This window comes from Lytechinus pictus, chromosome 7, assembly GCF_037042905.1.
Source record: "Lytechinus pictus isolate F3 Inbred chromosome 7, Lp3.0, whole genome shotgun sequence".
Lineage (NCBI taxonomy): Eukaryota > Metazoa > Echinodermata > Echinoidea > Temnopleuroida > Toxopneustidae > Lytechinus > Lytechinus pictus.
This window is the reverse complement of record NC_087251.1, coordinates 39,382,472-39,404,284: the sequence shown is the minus strand read 5'-3', so window position 1 is coordinate 39,404,284 and position 21,813 is coordinate 39,382,472. Positions and strand designations below refer to the sequence as shown.

General features: G+C 35.5%; 1 long non-coding RNA gene across 1 annotated transcript in view; it reads left to right on the top strand.

Annotated features, from left to right (window-relative positions):
• The first annotated feature begins 7,787 nt into the window (after positions 1-7,787).
• The window catches only part of LOC135154635 (uncharacterized), a 39,078-nt gene continuing 25,052 nt past the window's right edge, over positions 7,788-21,813 (top strand). The window contains exon 1 of the long non-coding RNA XR_010294006.1: positions 7,788-7,957. This is a non-coding gene — a long non-coding RNA (uncharacterized LOC135154635). The remainder of the gene's footprint in view (positions 7,958-21,813) is intronic.

Below are 21,813 nucleotides of genomic sequence, written 5' to 3'. Positions count from 1 at the left end.
TATGCTATGGCTGGAGGTTAGAATATGATAGATTGATCAATATACTGTACATACCCACTCTATAGGAGTGTTTCATGAACCCTCTTGTCTGTGATTTTCACCAGCAAAATTGTTCTGAGCCAATCAGATGCAAGGATTTCAGTAGCTTATAACAGTTGTCAGTGAAATAAAATCAATCACCAATTTATTTTGATAATACATACCTAGGGCGCATTTCATGAAACAAGTAGTGCATGATTTTCATGTGTTATATGCTACTGAAAATAAGTTACGATTTACAAAAGAAAAATCAGCTGTATTTAAATTTACATGTACAGGCATATCCAAGAAGCTCTAATGCTTAAATTGACATACTTTGATAAAAATGCACAAACTTTTTTTCATTAATATCGGCAATTATCTTCTGATGGTATAGATTTGTAACTCGTTTTGCATGTAAAAATTATTTGAATCAATAACTGTCTGGCTCGCAGGGTTGGTGATTTTTTTTATTAAATTTTTTTTTAATCAGATTAAAAAAAATTTAAATCAGATTTAAAAAAAAAATTTTAATGATAATTTCTGAAACAATGTGGAAACAAGAAAAAATATAACCCTTACACTCAAATCATTTTCAAAATCATACATTAAACAACTAAAATTATCAATAAAGGGAAGTGATTTAAATCAATGATTGTTTTTTTTAAATCATAGAGAAAATGGAGTTGGGGGCTAAGTGTTAACTGCTTATAGCCTACATTGCCATATCAACCTGATTTCATTGACATGATTTCAATTGTTTTGAGTAGATATGAAGGATTTATTAATGTTTTTATGATAAAATCTTTCTAGTTTGAGTAAAAAAAAATTAAACTGCCCAAATAAAATAAAAAATCAATCATATGCACAGGTGTCAATTGAAGTGATTTAAATCAATGATTTAAAAAAAAAATCATAGTGATCTAAATCAACGTGATTTAAATCAGCCTACTGATGTTGGACTATATATAGTTAGTGAACTATATATTTTGACTTATTCTGAATTTAGTCTGACCTTTACTTTTATGACTTTCTTGCTAGGTGGTTGGAATCAACATCTAATGGTGAGATTGATGTTAAGTCGTGATGCGTTAAGACCTGATAGTCAGCGGAGGCTAAATGCATAAATTGAGAGAAAAAATAATTATAACCTGATAATAATTTAATGAAAGTTCTTGTCAGGGAATTAATATCTTTGAAATATTCAATTGGATATGTTTACATGTGGATATTAAGGATGAATTATTTTATGTGATGTAAAATTTGAATTGTGTCACATTAAGACATGAAGGCAGTGCACGAATCAAGATGTATCCATCCATCAGAATTGCAGTTAAAATTCACCACACAATACCTTTTAATGAGATAGACATAATTGTTTAGAAAACGCTCTTTACTATCAATCCTTGTTTTGCTTTATATTGAAAGGTATACTTTTCAATGAAGTTAACTGCAAATTGTGTAGGATTGTGATGTCATGAACATCATTGTGTTCGTGCCTTACTCTGACACAAGTCAAATTGATGTCACAGCAAACAATACCTCCTCGATTATAAGAGCACAAACGGATACCACACAAAAATTGTCTCATTATTTTTTGTGATAAGTACTTCTTTCTGGACATGTATCCCTGTTTGCATGTTCATGGCACATTCTTTCCCTAAATTGGCTATTTCTTGTGCCCATAATACAAAACTTTGCAATGATAGCAGAACCATTTTTTAAACGATTGATTACATTGACCACAATGTACAATTGTCAAAATCAAAACTGTACAATTAATCACTAATTTTTATGCTACAGGATCCTGATGTGTAAAGTTTACTCTGACTCAGGTAGTTTTGTGTGAACATGCTGTTCCTAAAATACCAAAGGGTCATCCCACATTACTGATAATGAGTCAAAGATGACTAAATTCCTTGATGGCATTTTAATCATTGTCATTTGCCCACATCCATTGACGGTCACATTCAGGCTTCTCGCTGACTTTGCCATCATGGGCATTGGCTTTGCATTTTCAGGAAAATACATGGGTGTATGTCAGAAGTTTAAGAAGTTATTTTACTTTATTGATCTAAGTATAATCTTTCACAACAAAATATTGTTTATAAGTTTTGTTTCTTTTTGATAAAAATCAATACAAATCATGATGTACCCCTTTAATTATTTTTTTTTATAAGCCCTTGCTATGGAACATATTATCGTATCACGTGTCCGTCCGTCCATCAACTTTTTCTTGTAAACACGGTAACTTCAGTTTAACTTAACTTTCGCTCAAATTAACCTTTCATGTATACAGACTTGCCTCCAAGTAATTATGATCTAAAGTGTGATAATATTGAGTAGTTTATATATCATGGAATTCATTAGAACGAGGATCCGTATGAAGTTAATTTCACAATTGCAAATAAGAACAGTAATTTATATACTGTAGGATCTGTTCCACATGACACACTCGCATCAAAACGTGTCTTGGCCTAGCCATGATACATGTATGGTTAGTAATGCAATATAGAGGGTCTCATTCCACAACCAGAGCATGCATGTATGTTCGCTTCTGTATGGAAACGTCTCCCGACGACGACGAGTTTCCATGACAAACATCTGCCATCTCCTTTGGTGGGTGACTTGATGACACATTGGCTTACAAATTAACGAGGACATTTTCATGAATGAACAGTGATCAGTGGCTTAGGCTGGGGCTTATTCTAAAATGGCGATAATGAGATAGCAGTATGGATGCCGTGTTGAGGGATGTTTTGTTGCGCCCCATTGGCGTTATGACACCTCCTGAGTGGAAGACATGTATGGAAGGCTGAGCACATACTGATACAAGGAATGCCTATGAATTCAAATGCTCTTGCTTGATTATGGATCAGATGCATAACAAGCAGCAATTTCTTGCCAGCAGTTGCTTCAAGCACAAGCAATAACTAGCAAAGCAAAAGATCATGCTTCAGCAATTGCTTTATTTCATAATGCATAACCCCTTGCTAGTGCTTGAACCCTTTTCTTGCCTTCAGAAAGCAATTGCTAGCGGTTTGAACAATAGCGATGGCATGCTGCAGCACTCTTGTGTGAACACAACTTGCAGATCAGGTAGGACTTGAACACAATGCTGTGCACCGCTTCTTTTCTATCAAACATCTTTTCCTCAGACGTGGTGTCAAACTAACTCGTTTCTTTTTGATAAATTCATATATGTGGCATTTGGTTTGCACTAAATAGGAAGAAAACAAATACATGTAGGTTACGGTGCACCGTGGGTTTTTCTCTCAAGTGCATAAACATTATTTAAAAGCGTGAATACCCTGATCAAGCAAACGCCCTGATGGAGCTTGAAAAACCCAAGCAAGTGTGCCAAAGCGAAATGCTCACTTTATGCATATATGCTTTTAAGCGATAGCTTAACCGTCAAGGAAATGCTAGCAGTCAGTTAGCGATTGCTTGAACTTACTAGCAAAAGCAATTGCGCGCTCATTTTTATGCATACGGAATCATTTAAAAGCCAAGCATGAGCCTAGCAAAAGCAATTTCTGCTTTTTATGCATTTGACCCATTCTTGATCTGTATCTGTATGTTGGCCAAAAAAAAAATCAAGTTAATTGATTATATTTTTCAATTCAATTCAATTCAATAATGGTATTTTATTTCACAAATTCAATTGCATACATGGCATCCAAAATGGCTGAAATTTTAGCATGCTTACAATAATTCTCCACACATTACATTTCATATTAGAGGACATTATATCATAACAGTAGCATTATACATGTACCATTATACATATACAAACATAATGAGGAAAATGAATTTCATTATAATTTTTAAAAATCAAAATTAATTCTTTAATCAAAATTGTATATAGTATTTGTTAAAAAATACCAATCTTAAAAGTTAAAACATATTATTTCGTTTATACTTTCAAAACATAATTTTATGGAGAAAAATTGTATTATCATGTACTACTGAAGATCATGATGACATGTCTATTTCAACACATCAGTGTATACAAATTTGAGTGTAGCCCTGGAGATCATGCTATCATGTTTCTTTAATGATCATATATATGACATAAAATTTCTTTTTCTGGATGATTCGGGAATGATTTGCTTTGTCAACATTAATGATGTATTTAGGTAATTTAGAAGAATTTTTAGTAATTGCAAGTATATTATTACCTTTATATATATACATAATGTTTTTACATTTAGCTTCTTATGTCAAATCAGTGTAATCAGATGCTTTTGTTTGAAATATTAATTGGTATATATTATGCGTTTTAGAAAAAAACATCTGGGACCACATATTTTCAACTTATTCTTTTTTTCATAAATGTAAATTGATGTTTTTTTAACACAATGTATAGAGAAATCCCCAGTAACAGCAAGTGGAAAAACAGGAGGGGGTGGCAGTGGAGGGGGATCATGGGAATAATTTACCTTTATTCCTTTGCATTTATGCTAAGATCTTCATCCAAATATAGATTGTGACATGATATATCGGAATTTAATGGCAATAATTTAATGAAAGTAATTCAATGAAAAATGAATTTGAATAATATCCCCCTCCTACCACGTTCACCATGTAATGGTGTATTCCCTTGCATTTATTGCAAGGGTTTTGATTTTAATAAAATTTGACATTTTATTATGTCAAAATTTTATGGAAAAAATAGATTTTATACTAAATAAATTTGAAAAATATATTCTCTCCACACGATGTTCAGCTGTATTCCTTAGCATTTATTGCTTGGAGTTATATCTAGATATAGATTGTAACATTTTATTATGTCAGAATATTATGGGGGAAAAAATAATGAAAATTCATTTTTATACTCAATAAATTTGTTGAAAAATATTATATTCTCTCCACACGATGTTTAGCTGTATTCTTTTGCATTTATTGCTTGGAGTTATATCTAAATATAAATTGTGATATTTTATTATGTCACAATTTGCCTTGAGGTATTATAGCAAGCAGATGAATATAGAAAATGCAACATTGACATTTTATGCTGTCACGAGGGACCTTTCATTAATGCTATTTTGCCCGTAATCACCATATTTTATGATGTGGTGTATGAAAACTTTGAGAAAGATAAAAAGATAATAAATGTTTACCAAGAAATAGACATTTAGGAAAACAGAAATTATCCTTTTCCTTTTATCCTCAAGGACAACTTGCTTCATTGTCAAATTTTTTTTGCAGAGTTGATTACAATGAAATGATGACAATGAAATGCTTATGGACACTCTTGTTCCTGATCCTGACTTTTTAATCTCTTGAAATTAAATTTCCTTTGCTGATAGTTGCTCACAAAAAGCAATACCTGAAATTCTATCACAAAAATCATAATGACCATGACATTTTCCTCTTAATTATGATGCACAAATTTTCAAATCAGGATAAAATATTTGAATCACCCATTGTAATGAGTATCATATAGCACACAAGCATGAAAGTTGTAGTCAATTGGGGTGTTTCAAGAATCCTTCAATTGATTGCAAGGCAAGTTTAGGGCCTGAAATCAATCATATATCTTGCAATTGATTGCAAATTTGCGATCGATTGCTAATCTGCTGCTAGAAACAAGCAGTGTATTTAATAATCTGATTTGCTACAGTTGAAATTGATCTATAAATTGTAAAATTGCAGCAGAATATTTGCAATTGATTGCAAATATGTTCTTGCAACACACCCCCTAAGTGAGGATCATTATAGTATATCTACATCAGCAGAAGATACCATAGGTTAACTTACATATTTCCTATGGTATACAGTCATGTATGTGACTGCCTTAAAAATCTCATTTCCAATGCATTACATGGAAACATCAAGTATCATATATTTCCCACTTGTTGTGAATTGTCTTGATTTATTTTTAATTAAACATATGATATCAATCAAAATTTTCAATGCCATAGCATAACAAAGGGGTTTTTAATGTGATGACTTTCTCATCGGCAAGGATATTTCATATAGATTCTAAAGATTCTTAGTAAAATGCAGTTTAAGTCAGAGAGAGGGAGAACTGCCTCAATAACCCCTTCTTGTACCCATCATTCTGTCTAAGCTCAGCAAAGCCTAAGCCCTGTTCTTAGCCAGTAGGCATAATCCGCCGGTCTTCATTGATTTTCAGCCCTGATTAGACGTGATTCAGTGTGCGGACTCCGTCATACCCCATCAGAATGAGTGCACAAGTGCAGTACCGCTCTGGCCTTTTCATTTTTGCCGTCTTCTTTTTTAAGCGGCGATGTTGTATGAAGGGGACGTCTATGTGGGAGAAACCTGTGTATGTGTGTATACAAGGGGAAGATGCAAGCTATCCCATTATGTATGTCCCCGTCGCTTGCATAGGGTGTACGTGGATGGGGACGTGGGTTGTTGTGTTATTCGATCGTCGTCCGTTCAGGGGCCTCCAGCTATTCTGCGCGCATCTCATTCTGTTTCATGGAGTGTTTACATTTGAATTTGAGTTTTGGGTATACACTTGAAGTCTCAGATTTCTTCCAATATCAATTTGATATATGATAGAGAAGATATGCTGGAATATGGAGATGAATAATTGTTTGAGGTCTGAGAAAAGCAAAGGAAACTTTACCGCCAATGCTCAAAACAGAATCCTCAACTGAGCCTGATCATTTAAAGTGAGCGTTGGGGTAAAAAATTCATTTCAATATTCTTATGATGTAATCACTGCCGGATCTTTCATTGGTATCTAAGGTTACTAAAATCCATATTTGTTTATTTGGTAAGGTCCGGAAAGCGTCTGGAATGACTCACTTTCGAATAGGGGTGTTGAACACTGTCGTCACAGACGGACGCTTTTGAAAAATATTGATTTGGTCCTATTTTGACAATCATGAAATTGCCTCGAGTTTTGTTTGCAATTAATTATAGATGAAACACCAGTTTGCTAAAATACAAAAATATTGGGAAATATTTGTCCAGGAATGGTAATACCGCATTTTTATATTCATGTTTATGCAAATTTGTCTGTCCGTGACAGAAAGAAACAGAAAAAAGTCACATATTGTTTTTCTCTTAGTTCGCTTTGTCTAGACACAATGTTGTTGTGTTTAATTATATTTATTTCATAATTGATTTTACTCCCTTTTGAAACATTTCAACTGACTGAGGATTCGCACATCAAAATCTGATGGGTTTCCTTGCACAAGATGAAACTCATGTCTTCATTGCAATAATGTTATACTTGTTATTTTTCTTTTAAACAAACCTTGTGAATGCTTATCTCACATAAATTTAGTTCTTGGATATCAGAAAGCAATGATCTTTGTATGTTGCATTCTAATCTCCAATTACTAAAAGTGGTCATTGTATCCTCTCAAAGTACATTATTTTCTTATCATCTTTAAACAGGTGTGTGGTTGCAGGTATAAACAGTACTACTCTTTGAAGCAAAGGATGTAGGAGATACTATAAGAGTCAAATCCACAAGATGATTTGTTTTAGAACCTAGAGCATGTCTGGGTCCAGCAAGGAACCGTTCTACCTTTTTAAGCAACAGAGTTAGGAGAGTAACTTAAAGAGATCCACAAGACTCATTGTTGCAGAACCTATTTTGAGGAACCTTTCAATTGCATTTTTTTTAAATTGTCTTTTTTATGTATGTGAGCAGTTGTAGCTAAGAACATTTCTAAATCTGAAATCAAACTTTAAAAACAAACCCACAAGAACCATAGGTCTAAAAACATTCTTTGGGGAACCTATCAATTGCATTGTCTTTTTATTGTCTTTATACGTAGGTGTGCGGCTGCAGCAAGGAACAGTACTATACTCTAAAGCAACGGGTAGAGGAGAGTAAACAGAGGATAAACCTAATGGAGAGCGAGTTCCTACAGAGTACTCTCTACACAGAGAATGAGCTGGATGAATGCAGGGAGGAGTACAGGCTGCTCCAGCAAAAATATAATGCGTGAGTATTATCATGCACATGTATCTTGTAGGGAATAAGTATATTGTGCAGTAGGTTCAGGAGTGAACGAGTACTCTTTACATAGGGGTCATTCCATGCCAATTCACCCAATGAATGTGCCATTTTGCACCCGACCCTCTCGGAATTCGTTGTAAATTGGTACACATAAAATTCACCATGGCCCACGCACAAAACAAAAAAAATAAGTCCAATTGGTCCGTCGGTTCTCGCGCTACGGCCCGCCCTTTTCTCCTTGTTTTAAAAAAAATGGACGTGACCTTCAACTTTCGATGGCCACTGCGTTGTAACGTGTTGACCAATTTTCATGAAACTGGTACCATTTATTAGGAAATTGAGAGAGGAATCCAAAACATGCATCAAATAATGTATTGGATCGATTTATAAGGTCGTGACCTTTGGCCTTTACTTTGACCTTGAATTTGACCCCCGGACAAATAATTTTTTAACTTGATTTTCGTGTATGTTAATCATTAGTATGATATTGACAAAATATGTTAAAATCAATGATGATATTTTATTTCTTCACCTTTTAAAACTCTTCCAAAGTTACCATGAAATTTCACTCTAGTCCTACATACTGATATTCATGTTAGTAAAGTGTTTACCAGTTATGATTTCTTCCAATCTTAAGTTACAGTATGTATGCACATGAAAAGAAATTAAGCTCATCGGTTCACAAATGAAACATTAAACATTTCTGCTCATGCATAGGTATCTGTTTAGGCATTTTGATGTTCAGCAATATATATCATATATATATGTATATATATATATATATCTTGTTAGTAAATAGGCATATACTCAACAATTTGATGATAAAAGTAAACACTTTACTAACAAGAATATATATATATATATGATATATATTGCTGATCATCAAAAATATATTTTTAGGAACCAAATTAGGCTCTGATTCTGAATAGGATGATTCTAGGCTAGATCTAAATTCAGTCTTAAATCTCCATTAGAGTGTAATCTATAACGTTAGATCTAGTCGACTAAACCTACGTACGTCCTGAAAACGTTAGTAACGTTAGATCTGGAGTCTACTCTTAACTTCTAAGCTAACTAACGACCATTAACATTAGATCTACCCGTCCTAACGTTGTCGTTTGTCAATGTCATACCTAGCTGTCCTAACGTTAAGTTGAACGAATAACGTTTATTGTTAGAAAGTGCAGTGACCGTCTAATCTTTTCACCCGACTCACCTTTTGCGAGCATGCATTTGAGCGAACTGCGACAAGACTTGATGATTGATACATCCGTTATGTCCTTAATAAGTTAGTTGTCTTTTCAATAAATGCCATATATTTTAACAGGAATTAACAAGCAAAAGTCAAAGATCGGCATCGTTCCATCGATATGTCACATCCGTTGCGCACACTTGCGCAATAAGCGCGTAAATGCGCGAATTGTCTAAAACTTTCGATCAAATCGCGCGGATATTTATGGTATCCGCAATCACCGCAGAAAGCAACATTTTGCATGCAATCAAATGGGGATTTCAGCCAAATTTTGCTATGCCCGTCGTTAAGGGGCGGATCAGGGGGCAACGGGCAGAAATCTTGTAAACTATGCCCGTTGCCCTTGGTTACCACCTTAGTTTGTTGTTTTGAAGGCATGGTCGTTTACATGACCTCAGTTTTGACCAATCAGAGGAACGGATTATTCGAGATTCTTAAAGAGAGGTTTATAAATATATATATGATATATATTGCTGATCATCAAAATGCCTAAACAGATACCTATTCATGAGCATAAATGTATAATGTTTCATTTGTGAACTGATATGCTTAATTTCTTTTCATGTGTTTGCATACTGTAACTTAAGATTGGAAGAAATCATGTAACTGGTAAACACTTTTACTAACATGAATATTAGTATGTGGGACTAGAGTGAAATTTCATGGTATCTTTGGAAGAGTTTTTAAAGGTGAAGAAATAAAATATCATCATTGGTTTTAACATATTTTGTCAATATCATACAAATAATTAACATACACGAAAATCAAGTTAAAAAATTATTTGTCCGGGTGTCAAATTCAAGGTCAAAGTAAAGGTCAAAGGTCACGACCTTATAAATCGCTCCAATACATTATTTGATGCATGTTTTGGATTCCTCTCTGAATTTCCTAATAAATGGTACCAGCTTCATGAAAATTGGTCAACACATTACGATGCAGTGGCCATTGAAAGTTGAAGGTCACGCCCATTTTTGTCAAAACAAGGAGAAAAGGGCGGGCCGTAGCGCGAGAACCGACGGACCAATTGGACTCATTTTTTTTGTTTTGTACGTGGGCCATGGTGAATTTTATGTGTACCAAATTACAACAAATTCTGAGACGGTCGGGTGCAACCACTGGGTGAATCCAGATGGAATGACCCATAGAGAATGAGCTGGACGAATGCAGGGAGGAGTACAGGCTGCTCCAGCAAAAATATGATGCTTGAGTATCATCATGCACATGTATCTTGTAGGGAATAAGTATATTGTGCAGTAGGTTCGGGAGTGAACGAGTACTCTTTACATAGAGAATGAGCTGGACGAATGCAGGGAGGAGTACAGGCTGCTCCAGCAAAAATATGATGCTTGAGTATCATCATGCACATGTGTCTTGTAGGGAATAAGTATAGTGTGCAGTAGGTTCAGGAGTGAACGAGTACTCTTTACATAGAGAATGAGCTGGACGAATGCAAAGAGGAGTACAGGCTGCTCCAGCAAAAATATGATGCGTAAGTATCATCAAAGACATATTCTAGGGAATATTGTGGAATAAGTTTTTGGTATGGAGCTTGAGAATAAAGGCTGGTGTTTTTTCCATAGAGAATGAGCTGGATGAATGCAGAGAGAAGTACAGGCAGCTCCAGCAAAATTATAATGCATGAGTATTATATATCAATTACATGTACGTGTGGGAATAAGTATTATTGTGTAGTAGTTATTTATGAATGGACCATGTAAAACATGCGAATTTGGTGTCTCTCCCCTACACTGGGCTTCCATTTTGGTGCGTTGTGGTCTAGTGGTTCTGACTCTCGCCTTTTAACAGAGGGTCGTGGGTTCAAATCCCAGCCATGGCGTGTTTTCCTTCAGCAAGAAAATTATCCACACTGTGCTGCACTCGACCCAGGTGAGGTGAATGGGTACTCAGCAGAAGTAATTCCTTGCATGCACTGAGCGCCGGTGATGGTAGCTCGAGCTAAAGCCGGAGTAATAATAGCACCGCTTTGTTTCCTCAGGCAAAAGCGCTTTATAAATCCAGCTATTATAATTATTATTTAACGTCTTATCCAAGAGGGACTGTTTTCCACCTTAATGAAGCCTACGTCTGTAAAACAGGAGGAGCAGGTTAACACACATTACAGGCCTCTAACCTATGACCTTTGACCTTTGGTTTGACACAAATGACTGAGCCAACTCGCTCCCTTCCTGTCATAATTTCAAAAAGTGCTGGGAGGTAAACACTTAAAAAAACATTAATTTTTCATCTAATATCCCTTTAAAATGGATGAGATAAGACTGATCAATGAATTTCACACTTTTTGCAATTAAAGATATAAGGAATCTTTAATTTAAAAAATAAAAAGATTAACTAGTCCATATTTGTTTCTTATGCTGAATAGTTTTATATTACATAATGTGCATCGCTTGTAGGCAGTGACGAAGACACTTTAATCATCTGGTGCTGGAAAGATTTGATAAAAACAATAATCTAAAAATTATTTCAAACACTTATAAAAAATATATGCATATTTGAATATGAATATATAAACAGATTTTAGGGGGGATTATTTTTAATTTGATATCCTGAAGGAGAATAAGGGACGGAACCAATTGTTCTGAGCGACTTTACTTAAATTACAGTTAAGTGCTGTCAGTAGGGATGTCATTGTGCAAGAGTACAGTAAGAAAAATAGAGACTTCACATGATATACTTTCCATTGGCAAGGTGACTTATTCATTAGTGTTCATTTACTGAGAGAGTCATGACTGAGAGATAAAGAGACGATGTAAATGTCAGAACTTTAAGCCTGACTTCAAGAAAGAACATACGTCTAGACTGCTCCATCTGTGTCGCAACCAGTTGAAATTTTAGCCAAGCATCCTGAAGCTACCAAGCAAAGGAGAGATCATTTAGACAGAGCCATGATTATTATGATAAATTAATGAACCAAGGCTTCAAATCCATTTAGTCATTAAACAATATCCATCAGGGGAGTATTTCATGTAACAAATAGTCAGCGATTTTCACTGATTATTTGGTATAAGCTACCAAATCCTTGCATCTGATTTGCTTAGACCAAAATAGTCAGTGATTTTAACTGTTGTCATGAAAGGCTCCCCAGTTGGTGGTTATTTTTGCAGATAAAGTCAGGATATGTTTGTGTAGTTTTCCCATCCCTCAACTAGAGAGAAAAAAAATAATGTAATTAAGCAACCATTCTTATGATGATTTCTGTGAAATGCTAATAGCAAAGGAAGAGTCAATTCATAGAGTACACATAAGTTTCAAACTCTTCTTTCTGTTTTCTGTCTGGATGTGTGGAAATCTCTTCTTGTGTGTTGATTTTTTTTTTCAAAGAAAATACCATGAGCCAACTTAACAGACACAAAGAATTTTACAAATCGTTTTTTTAAGGAGAGAGAGCGTGGGTAAAAGAGAAGGCGAGAATTGGGGGCGCAATGAATGCAAAAAGACAAGTAATGTGAAAAACTGCTACTATGATCATACCTTATTTATCACATTTTACTCAAATTAATTTATGCATCAAACCTACTACTGCATAAACTGCTTGCGTCTGGCACTGCAGGCACGTTGCGAATACAGAGGCCCTAGAATTTTTCATCTAATTGAATTATACTACAAGCAGTGTGAGAATAGCATTTTAATTCATAATTCAATTACTCGCAAATCAAGTTATCAGCATTCTATTGCCATTACATTTTATTTCTGTCTTTATTCCTTTAAGCCGTGAGCCTCACTGCGTTTGAATACTGCATTCAAAGAATTATCCAGCTATAATACACTGCAGTCTGTGGAGAGGTTAGCACTGCACATGCAATTCGATTTCAGGTTTTAACAAATATTTTTCCTTCCTCTTCCCTGGTTCATGCCAGATTAGTCGTATTGTCAGAAAAAATAGCACGGAGGCATTTTAGAATCCTTTCTAAATTGGCAGTGATGGCCCCGGTGCTGTCGCCATGGTAACATTCCAAAGTAATACATTTGCAGATCTTTCACACTCAGGCCTTTTTTTATATATGTATTTATCCGTTTGATTGGAAGAAAATGATGCGGCTCTCAAAAATTACGGGTTCTCGATATCAGGAGTTAGAAGAAGAAATTCGGAATGTAGCGTTGTATTTATGGTATTGGTGTTTCATTCTTTGATGATACGTAGACAATGATAAATGTCACACACATTGTCTAGGTTGGTAGGAAAATTAGGCTTTCCAATTCACGTTTTAAAGATGGCAAATGACAAATATTAATGGTATATTTTATTCATTTAAATCTCAAAACCAGCAAAGTTAAAAATCACATTTCATACAGAATACAGAATTGTGTGTGTGTGTGTGTGTAGCAGAACTTCTGATTGTTGCAGGAAATTGAAACATGTTCAGAGTAGATTCTTACTGAAATTGACTAGATCAAGCAAAAAATAATTTCCATGTTTTGTTAACACAACAGATTAAAGTGCAATGTAGTTTTCAACATGGCATGTTGTTATTCAAAAATATGCTGTTGTTTCCATGGTTATCATGCACGCTTTCATGCAGACAGGCACAAGACTGATGACTGAGTATAATAACATGTATTACATGCACATAGTTTAATCTCCTAATTACTAGTACATGTTGCTTAGATGCTTTTCCCACCCAACCAACAATAAAGAACTTTTTTTTGTGCTGATCTATCATCTTAATAAACATTAAAACATCGATATCAAGTGTTGACTCTTTTACAGCACTAGTCTGCAATATAATTGCAATAATATCTACTATTAAATTGTAATGAATACACAATTACAAATGTACTTTTATAATAAACCACAAATTGATAAATAAATAGTGAAAGGTTTGGTGGATGTACACATTTTTGGCTCATATTTATTAAATTTTTTTAGGAAACCACATCACTTCAAATTATAAGTAATTTGTAATAAGACCGTGACAGTTATTTGTAGCTTTTTGAATATACACAAAATGTAGACTGCACATTATTTGTAATCAAGTAATCAAGTAATTGATTTTTATCATTCATCACAAAGGGCCTTTTGCATTGAGCAGTCCTTATCCCAGTTATTTTAAGGTCATTTGTTTCCTGAATTTTATCGCTAGTTTCATAAAGGATGGAAATGCTATAGAATTTGCTACGTTTGTCTGGAGTTCTATAAAAATATGTACAGCTCCTTTTTTTGTTCACTGTGGTTTGTCTCCTTTCAAGTGTGTAGAATGTTCCCAGTCAGGTCCTTTCCTGTGAATCTTATCTTTCTTTTTGTAGAATGTTTGAGCGATTGATCGAGAGAGAAAGAGAAATGGGACGACATGTTTGTCTAGCTTTTCAGGAGGGATGACTCAGAGAGAAGTTTTAGTGGGTGATGTTGGCACGTGTTGCTTTAGCTTCTTTCTGATTTTCCTCTTCACCTGGCTGAGAGCTGATCGAAGGACATGAATGCGTCAGGAAAGGAGAGTGGGAGAATGAGGAGGGCGTGTGTAAAATGGAGTTTGGAAGAAGATGCGGGTTTGGATAAGTGGATGACAGAACATTATTCATGCATGTGCACCTCATGCTCAGGACCAGTGATAGTGGTTTTCATGCTCAAGTTCCTCTATCTTGTTCTGTTGCTGTTCTCTTCTTTATTTTTGCATTGTTTGATTGAAGTTTTAGTTTGGGGAGAAGTGATGGAATTAGCAGCATGATTCAATGAATCTCCATCTACAAAGTCCTCAAGCAGGTTCAATCCTGACACCAGTAGCTCCAGTCCGGCCGTGATAATCACGAACCGCATCGTTAATGACATCTAGAAGAATAGAAATGATCATAATTATAGTTAAATATGGAATGCCTAACATTTACTGTTACATATATATACAAATTAGTATAAAAGAATTGCCAGTCTTACTGCCTTGAAAATAAAAACTAGAATGTGTCAACATGGCATTTAACATTACCATGAAGAGTTTTGCCAGTGAGAGGATTTTCCCTGAAAAAAAAAATTTCACTAAATATTCAATTTCCTGGGCTACACTACCGAATAAAGTGCAAGATCGTTTTCGCTGCTATTACTTTGTTGTTTTGGTTTACCAAAGAAGAAGAGGCAAGCGCCCCCGAGCAACCATTTGTGGTTTGAATTATTAAGTGCATATACAGGTCCAAACAAACACGGACCAAATCATAGGAGGGGTACAGTTCCCCGGCCTCATTACCCAGCCACTGCCAGCAATCATCCTCTGTCAGAGGGGACACTGTCTTGAACCTTAGAATTTGGGGGACATCTGCTCACTCGAGTCTGATTAACCTTTTGAATAATCCATCTTGACAATTCACCGGAGAGGGACTGCAAAGTGGCAGTACCATCCTTAATCAATGATCCTCCATGGGTGCAGGAGGAGGGTTGAGCCCCCGGTCACATTGGAGCAACTGACGCCAGATTGATCGTTGACGTGCCATTCGAAGTAATGCACTAGCTTTGATCGGTCTGGAGTTGGTTTGGTTGGTGTGACTGCAGTAGTAGATGGGGAGATGAGAGAGGGAAGGAGGAGTTGACTGTTGATGACAAGATCTAAAGTTTTAATGACTGATTCTCAATTCAAATAGTTCTCCTTCTTGCCTATTATACAGATATTGCCTACTTAGAGTTTGAATATAACATTTCTTTTCCCCAAAAGAGTTACATTTTTCCCAAGGATTATATTTTGCCCAAAGCGCACAGCGCTGAGGGAAAATTACTTATTAAAAAGATAGACCAGGCAATATCTGTTATATTATATGGTCTTTGCAGATTCACTATCAGAGACTGCATTCATCATCTGGCATTACGATTAACTCGAAAAGCTTGCTGCAGCTCTGATCCATCCATGTCATTATCAAAAGATTTTGGAAATATACAGCAAGTGCATTCTTTATATAATCGAAACGTAAACACAAACTACCTGATTACGCAACTTATAAGCAGTGAGTGACGTCACCATAGTGAATATAATGCCGCAGTTAATAATACAATGCAGTTATATTCCCTGAGGTGACGTCAAAACCTAGAATTTAGCAAATATGATCCTTGGTGCTATGGTCACGTGATGGTGTATTGACCTATAAGTGATTCGAATCTACATAGTCTCTGTAAGAGCGTTTGGTACAAGTAAACTTGTCATCACATTATATATATATATATATTTATACATATATATATACTCCTCTCTCTGCTACTCTGTCAGGTTTTGTCTCCCTCTATCTTTTTACCCCCCCCCCCCCATTCCTAGACATGTACTTCTATCACACACTTATACACAGATGTCACTGGTCAGTATTAATGTACATTACGATTGTTGTGGAATTTTGTAAACAAGTGTCCTGTCTCAGATCAGATATTGAATAGAAGACATCAGTAGTGTAGAATTAACATGCAATCATGGCAATATACAGCAAGGGGCAGGGAGTCCCCCCCCCCCTTAATTAAAAAAAAATCTTTATTACTGAAAATTTTCACATTCTTTGATATCACCTTCAAAATACAAAAGCGCCTTCATGAAAAACTCAGCTCTTTGCTCCCTCGCTTTCTACATAAATTTTTATGCCTCCCCCACCCCTTCCCCAGAAAAATATTCTGTGTATGGCCATACATGCAAAAAACATTGTACCTCTCCTTTCCCCCTCCATGTTAGGCATATATTTGTCTGCTGAACTCAAGCTGGGATACAAGAAATGATTTTGCTTGACTTTGTCTTCGTAAACTAGATCTTTTGTCTCTTCCTCCTTCTTCCTCCCTCTCTCACACATGAATTGGCCTAGATATGACAGTGAAATTCACTCTACAGTGTGAGTCAGAAAAAGTGTAACACTTTTTAAATCAAGTATATTTTGAAGAAAATGTGGGATTCAGAGAGAATTTCTAGCATATATGGACAGAATAAGTATTCCTTTGTCACTCGGTAAAATTTGTTTCAGTGTTGTTGTTATGGTTGAATGCACAGCAGCCATTGTTTGAGTAAGTGTCAAAACCCATTTGCGCCAAGTCAGGTGATTACCTGCTGAAACAGAGACAAAAGCATTCACACAAGCAATGAGCATAAAGTTTATGCCTGTGTTTATTAATCAAGAAAAGTAAGAGAACCTGTAAATCATCCTGTAGGGATACATTCTCAAGTCAAGCCGGGTAATGCGATTAAAAGTAAGCCATTCCTACATGATGTTGTTCTCTCTTGCCCCTCTTCCTGTAACCTTTCTCGAACAGCTTCAACATTCTCTCATGTTCTTGAAGTTCTTCTTCGACCTGATCCTCGCTTGTTCAGATTGTTTTTTGCTCCTGTTGCCCGTTATTTCGCCATGTTGCGATAGACTGTTTGACGTGATGGACATCGCGTATTAGGAAAGCGGAAAGATTCTGTGTCCTGCCATGATGCCAGGAAGCTTTAAACAAAGTGCCCTACCTGATTTGAAATAACTCAATTATCATTACAAAGGGACTTCCTGCTTATTGTGCAGTAGAATCCAAATAAGGCAAGGTATTGTTGATGTTGGTGCAAATGGGTTATCACCCAGACCTATTATTTTGTTCCTGTCCAATAAATTCATTACTGATTCCCCACACATGTGGTATCAAATAAGACTGGAAGAGTTACTCTATCTGACACTGGTACAAGAATCATGATTTATTCTATTGTATTTCTAATATGAGCATGTAAGAAAGCGTAACATTTTTCCTGACTCACTCTGTATATCCGTTGCAATATCATATATGTGCACTCTCTCACCCTACAGACCCTTATATTAGCATTTATGTAGGTCAGTTTGCCGAACACTGAGTGAACTAATGCTGGCAGAGCTGCTCAAATACAAATAGTCTCAGTGCCATGCTAGAATGTACAAGTGTTTTGTCTATTTGAAGTCACTCATGAAAAGTCAAGAGCCCAATAAAATGGAAGGGGGGGGGGGGTGATGCCTGCTGCCGGGCATGTGCTTTCCTATGGTGGCATAACATGGTTTATGAGAAAGTAACACTTCACCTTCATCCCACCAATTTTCATTTTCAAATTTTGCATACACTTTAGGTGATGTAATAAGAAGGTGAATCCATGGGTGGATAACCTTTGCCCTCCAAAGTCTCAATACTGCCTGTATTTTGAAATAATTATTAACAACTTTATATTTTGATGAAAATTGTTGGATTGATTCATAAAATAGTTATTATTACTTACATAGCGCTTTGGTACATTCTTTAAGTAGGTCTAGAAGTCTTGTTTTTACTTGCACGCTGTAAGCCATTTTTTTTTACTTGCACGCTGCACTTCACCAGTACGACAATACACCAGACGGTGGACTGTACTGTTTCCAGAAGAAGAAGAAGAAGTCTCTATAAAAGGGCTCTACTATAAATACATCACAATTACTTAAGCATACAGCTGTTATGCGCTCTGAATCTAAGGAATAAATTTCCATCAGGTCACCACGTACCCCACATCACAATATTGATGAATTTTTTTGCCAAAGGAAATTAATGTCTGGAATAGGATTTGAACTCCCAACCCTACGAATAAGAGAAGGGAGTCAAAACCACTAAACCATGACGCATTCATACAAGTATGTTTCAGAAAATAATTTTTAAAAATCAGCCTACCGATTGATTGGGCCCTGATAAGCTTTGTTTCTATCATTCATTGATAAAAACGAAAATAATAATAACGCTTTATTGACCCATGGTAGCCACTTCAGTTAGGAAACTGCTCTACCAAAGGGCCCTGCATAACATAATAATGTTATTATTACCCTTCTCCAATCTAAATGATGAGCGCCTAGCAAGAAGGCAGAAGGTCCCATTTTTGTAAGTCTTTGGTATGACTCGGCCAAGGATCAAACCCACAACCTCCCGTTCATGAGGCGGACGCTCTACCACTGAGCCACCATGACCGGTTCATTGATGATGAACATTGTATCACTGCCTTTCATTTGAATGGATGCAGCAGTTGACAAAGAGTTTTTAATCAATATGTCATGAAAATATATATATTTTTGATGATTCATGTATTCACATAAATGATGTTCAGTCCTTGCAACATTATTAATACCTTGAGAGTATACTGTTCATGATATTGAAAATGATTCATTTCATTAAAAAAATCCAAAACGGGGCTTCCATTTCCTCGAACAAAATTCTTGCAAATTATGTAAACATGATTCACAGCCTGAAGTACATGGATAGGAGGAATACATGATTACTAATGAACCTCAATTTCATGGTCGAAAACTCTGGAGTAAAGTGTGGGGATGCATTCAAAGCAAAGAAATAGAGGTATAGAAACCACGCATGTTCCCAGCATCATCACTTCAAATCCATTTTCCCAAGGTCACGTACGAAGTGAGTCACGGAGGGCCTTGAGCGTTTTACCTTGGTCGACAAAGAATTAATCATGGCCCTTTCGTCTAGCCTTCCCGTCTCATGAATTCTGACATTTGCAGGTGTATTTCATGATCTTATTCTATATTGGTATTTGATTTGGAGAAAGATTCCTATTCTGCTGCATCGTCTGCGTGTGCAGACTATACCTTGGATGCTTGGGTGGAGTAGGGGTGGAAGGTTGTAAATGTTATAATTCATATATTTTTTCATCTTGTATTGTTTGTTTTAAATTAGTCCTGCTCTACATGACAAGCTGGCAAGGCAATATTATGAGACAATTAAATATTCCTTATTTCTAACTTCACCTTTGGGCAAAATATATTTGACAGCTTGATCTATTTCATTATATCTGCTTATAAAATAATACATACATATATATAAACTCCTCAAAGAAAGTTTGGAAATCTGACTTTGATCGATAATCCCTCCTCGTGTCAATCAATGTGTAATTAATATCAATGAATAGATCATTCAATTTTCTTTAAAATGATACCCTACATGATATGATTATGGTTCACATGGAGGTGCAGTGCCTTGAAATGTGGGGCTAGGTCAAAATTCAAAAGTTGCAAAATGACACAATATTGAAAGTCATTGTTCTTTTTTCCGTGGTGATGAGTGAGTTTCTCAGCGGTTTCTTTTGACTTTGATCAATAATCCCTCCTCGGTTTTAGTAAATATCAATGTGTAATTAATATCAATGAATAGATCATTCAATTTTCTTTAAAATGATACCCTACATGATATGATTATGGTTCACATGGAGGTGCAGTGCCTTGAAATGTGGGGCTAGGTCAAAATTCAAAAGTTGCAAAATGACACAATATTGAAAGTCATTGTTCTTTTTTCCGTGGTGATGAGTGAGTTTCTCAGCGGTTTCTTTTGACTTTGATCAATAATCCCTCCTCGGTTTTAGTAAATATCAATGTGTAATTAATATCAATGAATAGATCATCTAATTTTCTTTAAAATGATACTTTACATGATATGATTATGGTTCACATGGAGGTGCAGTGCCTTGAAATGTGGGGCAAGGTCAAAATTCAAAAGTTGCAAAATTACACAATATTGAAAGTCACTGTTCTTTTTTCCGTGGTGATGAGTGAGTTTCTCAGCGGTTTCTTTTGACTTTGATCAATAATCCCTCCTCGGTTTTAGTAAATATCAATGTGTAGTTAATATCAATGAATAGATCATCTAATTTTCTTTAAAATGATACTTTACATGATATGATTATGGTTCACATGGAGGTGCAGTGCCTTGAAATGTGGGGCAAGGTCAAAATTCAAAAGTTGCAAAATTACACAATATTGAAAGTCACTGTTCTTTTTTCCGTGGTGATGAGTGAGTTTCTCAGCGGTTTCTTTTAATTGTTTTCAAGTACCTTAAAATCAACATTAACATGGAATCAAACACACCTCTGCACAAGCAAACACATAACAAACAAACAAACGATCACTACATAAACCACAACAAAACATAAAAAATGAAGAAGCAGGGGCTTGATTTGAAAGGATTTTCATCTCTATTGACACAGACAAAAGAATCATGTTCTGTATTGACCCTTCATGTCTATTTCTGCTCGTTTTGCAGCTTTTCAATTCAGACCTCATCCAACACTTTTGAATCCTGCTCTTTTTTTGATGGCATGATTATAACAAGCATGATTTCATTTTAAAGAGAATCAAATGATCGTTTGAATGATATCAAATATGCATTGTGTAACATTTGGAGTTGGGAGAAATTAATAGCCAAACTCAGATTTCCAAACTTTTTTTGCTCGTTTTGCAGCTTTTCAATTCAGACTTCATCCAACACTTTTGAATCCTGCTCTTTTCGTGATGGCATGATCATAACAAGCATGGTATCATTGTAAAGAGAATTGAATGGTCTTTTAAATGATGTGAAATATGCATTGCGTAAAATTGGGAGTTCGTAGAAATTAATGGCCAAACTCAGATTTCCAAACTTTTTTTGAGGGGTTTACATACATATGCAATCTTATGTACAGTGTCTACAAGACTTTTTTGTGTACTGTACATTAAAAACACTGACAAATGAGTGGATAGACTATGATAAAGTAAAAAAATTTGTAACCTGGCTTTCATAAACTCTATTGAATAATATATCATATCAAAGAGAAAAGTATAGTCTTTGTTTTCCATCTAGTTGCAAATTGTTATCAGTCACGCATGAATGATCATAATTCATTAA